The 8360-nt window shown below is 35.3% G+C and overlaps 1 non-coding gene across 1 annotated transcript; it reads right to left on the minus strand.

Annotated features, from left to right (window-relative positions):
- Positions 1-8025: 8025 nt before the first annotated feature.
- Positions 8026-8132, minus strand: LOC128778777 (U6 spliceosomal RNA). The gene has a single exon (XR_008424489.1). It is a non-coding gene; the product is annotated as a U6 spliceosomal RNA (small nuclear RNA).
- Between the last annotated feature and the right edge of the window lie 228 nt (positions 8133-8360).

The raw sequence follows: 8360 nt of genomic DNA on the forward strand, positions 1-8360 counted from the left end.
TATTTTTGCTATTTGTGTTTTTGCTTTGGTATAGAGTTAACTTTGGGGAAAAAACATTTCTTTCCGGGTTTTTTAAAAAATTTTTTATGTTTATTTATTTTTGACAGAGAGAGAGCTCTAGCTGGCGAGGCGCAGAGAGAGAGGGTGAGACACAGAATCTGAACCAGACTCCAGATTCTGAGCTGTCAGCATGGCGCCTGATGCCACGCTTGAATTCACGAACCGTGAGATCATGACCTGAGCTGAATCTGAACACTTAACCGACTGAGCCACCGAGGTGCCCCTCTTTCTTAGTTCTGAACAATCATTGATCATAAAGATGTTTTCTCATGAGCTTTAAGTGATTAACACTTTTTCAAATCAGTCATCTATGATTTTGATAACCAAAACAAGATCCTTTATAAAAGATCTGAAGGGGATAGATCAGGGTCAGCTGGGAAGATGGCAGAATAGGAGGACTCTTATTTCACCTTGTCCCATGGATACAACTAGAAAACACTCACATCAGTGTAAAGAACCAATCAAGTGATAAGAAGCCTGGCAAAACACACTATACAACTAAAGGCAGAGAAGAGGCCACATCAAAGAAGGTAGGAAGGGTGAAGACGTGGTCTGGGAGTGAAAGGGACCATGGGTATCCGTCATGGTAGGGAGGGAGCTGATAGCATGCAGAAGGGAGAAAAATAGATTTTCCCACCAGGGAGCCCATGAATGGGGAGGACAAATCCCCATAACATTTGCCTTTAAAAGCAAGCGAGATCAAAGTTTGTGAATACTTAAAACCAGCAGGACTTAAAGCCTGGAATTTTAAAAATAGGCAGGCTCAACTTTGGAGAACCCAGAGACAATTAGGAACTTGAGTCCTGCCTTTAAAGAGCAAGCACGACAAACAGCCCCTGCAGATACAGCTTAAAACCAGCAGTTTGAAAAAAGCCAAATCAGATGATTGAGAGACTTATTTGCTCATCTCAGAGCATGGCATGGAGAGACAGAGATCACAGGGAGACCTACCCAGAAACAAAGGAGTTGGCAGGCACCATTTGCCTACCCTACTCTCAGCATAAACAGTGGACAAATGCTGAAAACAGCACTGTACCAACTCTGCTTACCTAACTTACATGCACCAAGCTTGCTCCCCCAGTGCTTCTGTGGATCAGCCCTTCCCAGTTACATGTGCATAGTCTCTGCACTGTGGCCCCCCTCCACCAGCAAATCAGTGTAAACATTTCCAATACCACATCCCCCAACCTATTGCATTTTGCAGGACCTCAGTTCTGGCAATGGGAGCAGGTCTCATTTCACAAGCAGACTACCTCACACATTGTTAAAATGTGCCCCACCCCCGTTTGGGACCAAACACTGCCCAGAATAGGCAAGAGAGCCTCTGCAGACAACTAGACTGAAGGAAACAGAGGCCAAGACTAACAGAAGAGCAAATGAAACATACCTAGGAAATACCCCCTGATGTGCCAGGCCCTGGGGAACAGGGGACACTGCACTGCAGGGCACTACAGGGCCTCTTCTTCTTGAGGCTTCTTCTTGAGCCGACTTTCCCAACAGACACAGACACAGAGAGTTAGACTAAATGAGGAGACAGAAAAATATGAAAGAACAGGACCAAACCACAGCAAGACACCTAAGCAAAACAGATATAATATGCCTGATAGACAATTTAAAGGAATGATCATAAAGATACTCACCCAACTTGAAAAAAGAGTAGAGGACATCAGTGAGGCCCTTAACACAAGAATAAAAAAGAATCAATCAGGGATGAAGAACACAATTAATGAAATTAAAAATTCGGTTGATAGAATAAATAGCAAGCTAGATGAAACAGAACTAATTAATGACCTGGAAGACAGAGTAATGGAAAGTAACCAAGCTGAGCAAAGGAGAGGAAAGAAAAAACGCAAATTAAGAATAGTCTCAGGGAACTCAGTGACTCCAACGAGTGTAATAACATTCACATTATAGGGATATCAAAGAGAAAGGGGCAGAAAACTTACTTGAAGAAATAATAGCTAAAAACTCCCCAAGCTACAGAAAAAAACAGATATCCAGATTTAGGAGACACAGAAATCCTCTCCCAAATTCAATCCAGGGAGGTCCAGACCAAGACGTAGTAAATAAAATGGCAAAAAGTAGTGATATAGAGAAAAAAAAATTAAAGCAGCAAGAGGAAAGAAGATAGTTACTTACAAGGGGAAACCCCATGAAGTTATCAGCAGATTTTTCAGCAGAAGCTCAGCAAGCCAGAAGAGAGAGTGGTATGATACATTTGAAGTGCTAAAAAGGAAAAATCTACAGCCAAGAATACTCTATCCAGCAAGACTAGCATTGAGAATGGAAGGAGAAAGAGTTGCCCAGACAAACAAACTAAAGGCATATGAGACCACTAAACCAACCCTACAAGAAATATTAAAGGGGACCCTTTGAGTGGAAAGGGAACACCATGAGTGAGAATATGAAGGTAAAGAGAAAAACATAAAATCAGTAAAAATAAGTATTTCTGTAAAATAAGTCAAGGGAGTCACAAAATAAAGGATGTAAAATATGACACCATATACTTAAAAGCTGGCAGGGAGAAGAGTAAAGAATGGGTTCAAACTTAACCATCAACTTTATATAGATTGCTGTATGCAGAAGACGTTATATATAAACCTAATGGCAACCACAAATCAAAAACCAGTAATAAATATGCAAAGAATAAAGAGAAATGAATCCAAGTATATCACTAAAGAAAACCAGAAAACCATGAAAGAGAACAAGAAAGGATCAGAGGAAATCTATAGAAATAATAACAAAAGAAATAACAAAATGGCAAAAAGACATATCTGTCAATAATTATCTTGGATGTAAAAAGACTAAATATTGTAATAAAAAGATATAGGGTGACAGGGTGGATAAAAAAGCAAGACTCATCTATATGCTTTCTACAACAGACTCATTTCAGACCTAAAGACACCTACAGATTGAAAGTGAGAGGATGGAAAAATATTTGTCATGCAAATTGATATCAAACAGAGTCAGGGTGGCAATATTTATGTCAGACAAAACAGACTTTAAAACAAAGACTATAACAAGGGACAAAGACACTACACAATCATAATGGGGACAATAGAACAAGAGGTTGTAACAATTGTTAATGTTTATGCACCCAACATGAAAGCACCCAAATACATATGGCATGTATTAACATGCTATTAACAAACATACAGGAAATAAGTGATAGTAATAAAATAATAATAGGGACTTTAACAATCCACTTCCATGAACAGAGACATCATCCAAACAGAAAATCAACAAGGAAACAGTGGCCTTGAATAACACAGTAAGCCAGATGGATTTAACAGACATCTTCAGAACATTTCATCCTAAAAGAGCAGAATACACTTTCTTTTCAAGTACACATGGAACATTTTCCAGATTATATCACATATTAGGGCACAAAACAAGTCTCAACTTTGAAGTCATATTATGTATTCTTTCTGACCATAATACTATGACACTACAAATCAACCACAAGAAAAAATATGGAATGAGCACAAATCATGGAGGTCTACTAAACAATAATTTCTTTGGTCAACCAAGAAATCAAAGAAAAATTCAAGAATTATATGGAAATGAATGAAAATGGAAACACAAGGGTCAAAAATCTTTGGGATGAAGCAAAAGTGGTTCTAAGAGGGAAGTTTATAGTAACACAGGCCTACCTTAAGAAGCAAGAAAATTTTCAAATAAACAACCTAATCTTACACCTAAAGTAGCTAGAAAAAGAATAAACAATACCCAAACCCAGGAAAAGAAAGGAAACAATAAGATTAGAGCAGAAATAAATTATATAGAAACTAAAAAATAAAAAGAAATAAAAAGAACAGATCAATGACATCAGAAGCTTGTTCTCCAAAAGATGAACTGATAAACCTCTAGCCAGACTCATCAGAAAAAAGAGAGAGGGAGAGGTCCCAAATAAACAAAATCACAAATGAAAGAAGGGAAATAACAACCAACACCACAGAAATAAAAACAATTCTAACAGAATATTATGAAAACCTATGTGCCAATAAATTAGAAAATGTAAAAGAGATTCCTAGAAATTCCTAGAAACATATAACCTACTAAAACTAAAGCAGGAAGAAATAGAAAACTTGAACAGACCAATTACTAGCAACGAAATTGAATCACTAATCAAAAAACTTCCAAAAAAAAAAAAAAGTCCAGACCCAATGGCATCACAGGCAAATTCTACCAAACATTTAAAAGATAATTTAGTACTTATTTTTCTCAAATTATTCCAAAAAATAGAAGAGAAAGGAAAATTTCCAAATTCATTCTGTTAGACCAACATCACTCTGATACCAAAACCTGATAAAAACTCAACAAAAAAGAGTACTATAGGCTAAGAATCTAGATTATATAGATTAAATATAGATTAAAATATCCTCAACAAAATATTAGCAAAATCATATGATCATTTCAATAGATGCAAAAAAAGCATTTGATAAAGTGCAACTCCATTGAGATAAAAACCCTCTGCAAAATATACCTAGAGGGAACAGACCTCAACATAACATAGGCCATATATGAAAACCCACAGTTAATATCATACTCAGTGGGTAAAAACTGAGAGCTTTCCCCCTAAGGTCAGGAACCAGACAAGGAATTCCACTTTCAACAATTTTATACAACATAGTATTGGAAGCCCTAGCCACAGCAATTAAACAACAAATGGAAATAAAGGCATCCAAAGTGGTAAGGAAGAAGTAAAACTCTCACTATTTGCAGATGACATGATACTGTATATAGAAAACCGAAACCCCATCAAAAAACTATTAGAAGTGGTAAATGAATTCAGTAGTCACAGAATACCAAAAAAAAAAAAAAAACAAAAAAAAACAAAGTACAGAAATCTGGTGCATTCCTATATACTAATAATGAAGCAGCAGAAAGTAAAATTAAGAAAAACAATCCCATTTACAACTGCACCAAAAACAATAAAATATCTAGGAATAAACTTAACCAAAATGGTGAAAGATCTGTACTCTGAAAAGTATAAAATACTGATGAAAGAAATTCAAAATGATGGAAAGAAATTGAAAGACATTCCATGCTCATGGGTTGGGGGAACAAATATCATTAAAATGTCTATACTACCCAAAGCAATCTGTACATTTGAATGCGACCCTTATCAAAACACCAACAGTATTTTTTTCACAGAATTAGAACAAACAATCCTAAACCTGGTATGGAACCACAAAAAGCATCAAAATGCCTAATGCAATCTTGAAAAAGAAAAACAAATTTGGAGGTATCACAATTCCAGATATTAAGTTATATTACCAAGTGATAATAATTAAAGCAGTATGATACTGCCATAAAAACAGACTCAGAAATCAATTGAATAGAATAGAAAACCCAGAAATAAACCCACAATTATGTGGCTAATTAATTTTTGACAAAGCAGGAAAGGATATGCTGTGGAAATAAGACAGTCTCTTTAATAAATGGTGTTGGGAAAACTGGACAGCTAGATGAAAAATAATGAAAACAGACCACTTTCTTTTACCATACACAAAGATAAATTCAAAATGGACTAAAGACCTAAACATGAGACCTGAAACCATAAAAACCCTTAAAGGGAGCACAGGCAGTAATCTCTCTGACATCAGCCATAACAACATTTTTCTAGATATGTCTCCCGAGGCAAGGGAAATAAAAGCAAAAATAAACTATCGGACTACATCAAAATACAAAGCTTTTGCACAGTGAAAGAAACATTAAGACTAAAAGGCAACTTTTTGAATGGCGGAAGATATTTGTAAATGATATATCCAATAAAGTGTTAGTATCCGAAATATGTAAAGAACTGATACATCTCAACACCCAAAAAAACAAAAAAAAATCCAAATAAAAAATGGACAGAAGACATGAACAGACATTTCTCCCAAGAAGACATACAGATGGCCAACAGACACATGAAAAGATGCTCAACACCACCCATCATAGAGAAAATGCAAATCAAAACTATAATGTCAGACTACCTAAAATCAAAGTCATAAGAAATAAGAGTTGGCAAGGGGATGGACATAGTGGAACCCTCTTGCACTGTCGCTGGAAGTACAAACTGGTGCAGCCACTGTAGAAAACAGTATGGAGATTCCTCAGAAAGTTAAAAATAGAACTAACCTACAATCCATTCATTAAACTACTGGGTATTCACTCAAGAAGTACAAAACGCTAATTCCGGAAGACACATGCACCCTTATGTTTACTGCAGTATTATTTACAATAGTCAAACTAAGGAAGCATCCCAAGTATCCATTGATAGATGAATGGATAAAGAAGATACGATACATATAAACAATGGAATATTATGCAGCCATAAAAAAGAATGAAATCCTACCATATGCAACAACATGGATAAAGCTAGAGAGCATAATGCTAGGCAAAATAAGCCAGTCAGAGAAGAACAAATTCCATATGATGTGTCTTACTTATATTTGGAATTTAAGAAACAAAACAGATGAGGAAAGGAAAAAAAAAAAAAACAGAGAGAGAGACTAACAAGAAACAGACTTTTAACTATATAGATCAAACCAAGGGTTAGCAGATGGGAGGTGGGTGGAGGGATGGGTGAAAAGGTGATGGGGATTAAAATGTACACTTATCATGATGAAAAATTAAATAAAGTAGTTTTTAATAATAACAAAAAGATCTGAAAATACTTTCTGGTGAAATCCTAATGGCAAACATTATAGAGTGTAGAAAAGAAAGCTACAAAATGATGCTGGGAATGTTTGTTCAAATATGGTGATGCAAAAAGCTAAGAATATGGAATTCTTTATACTCTTTCCTATATTTAGTTTTCCTTACTTTCTCAATTCTTTTCCTTGAGTTCATTTCTATTCCTTTGTATTTTTCCCACACTTTCTCTTTTAATGTCTAATTGTCCTTTCTCTTGATTTTCTCACCCCCATCTTAATTTCCATCTTTTCTCTCCTTTCCCAGAATTCTATCCTTCAGATAGAAAATAATTGAACAGTACATTATATTCCACTGTCTTCATTATTTGTGTCTTTCCTACCAGCATTGTAGGACTTTTGTCATTTCATATGAGATACCAGCAAAAGCACATTCATTTGTACTTACAGAAGGGTATTGTTCACTATCCCTTGCATTTGTTGGCAAAGGTCTCCCATTAATAATTCTGACTTCACTTGGTACCAACAGCTTGGTAAGCAGTGTGCAGTGACATTTCAAACATATTTAGAATTGATAGCAATTGCAGAAATGAAAACAGTTCTCCTCTGCTCATTCTATTTATTTTTTCTTAGACAGGAACCTAACTGAAACAGAGATGATGAGTCACTGAAAAGTTCATTGTTTTCTTTTAGTGAGCAGAAATATTAATACAATTCAAGCAAATATAGATTTTAGAAAAGCATTAAAAATTTTGTAAATATTTTAGTGTAATAATTTTTCAAACATCTTACTTTTTTGAATAGAGAAATCATAAACAATATTACATATAGTGTCCCATAATAACTTCAAAATGTGTCCTATAGTAAAATTGACTTGTTATGATACACACTGAGATGGTATGTGTAAAAGCTTGGTGATTAATTGCTAGACCCCATATGAAAGATTGTGTCATTATGATTCCTGACCGTGTCACCTACTACCTACATAACTTTGGATGAGGCATTAATATCTCTTTTTCTTATATAAAAATATGGGCAATAGTACTCTCCTTGTAGACTTGTTGGGACCATTAAATAACATGCGTAAAGCGCTGAAAACTGTGTATGTCAAATAAATAGTAATGACTTATTAAAAGTTTGCCATTATTGTTGCTAACACTTTAACACGTTCATGTTCATAGATGACCAAGAAAGAGATTTCAGAGTCTTATCCATGATATATCTCTTCTCTCTCTCTCTTTGGATAAACATCAATAAAGGCAAACTGACTAATGATCTGGTTAATTAAATGAAAGCTAAGTCAAATTGTATAGTCCATTTTTTTTTAAATATGGAATGCTTCACGTATTTGTGTGTCATGCTTATACAGGGGCCATGCTAATCGAATCTGTATCATTCCAATTTTAGTAGATGTGCTGTGTAAGTGAGCACTGTGTGACCCAATTTCTATTGATGAATACTGGTACATAAACAGCAGCATATTAGTCATATATATTAAACAAAAAAATATTTTTCGAAGTCTGCAGAATCTGAGCACTTTATTTTCCTCTCAAAGTGGTGCTGTCTAAAACTTTATGAAGTCAACTTAAAATGGGTTCTCCTAGGGGTGCCTGGGTGGCTCAGTTTGTTGGGCATCTGACTTCAGCTCAGTTCATGATC

The sequence above is a fragment of the Panthera pardus genome, unplaced genomic scaffold, assembly GCF_024362965.1.
Source record: "Panthera pardus isolate Hobbes unplaced genomic scaffold, ASM2436296v1 HiC_scaffold_20, whole genome shotgun sequence".
In the NCBI taxonomy this organism is placed as follows: domain Eukaryota; kingdom Metazoa; phylum Chordata; class Mammalia; order Carnivora; family Felidae; genus Panthera; species Panthera pardus.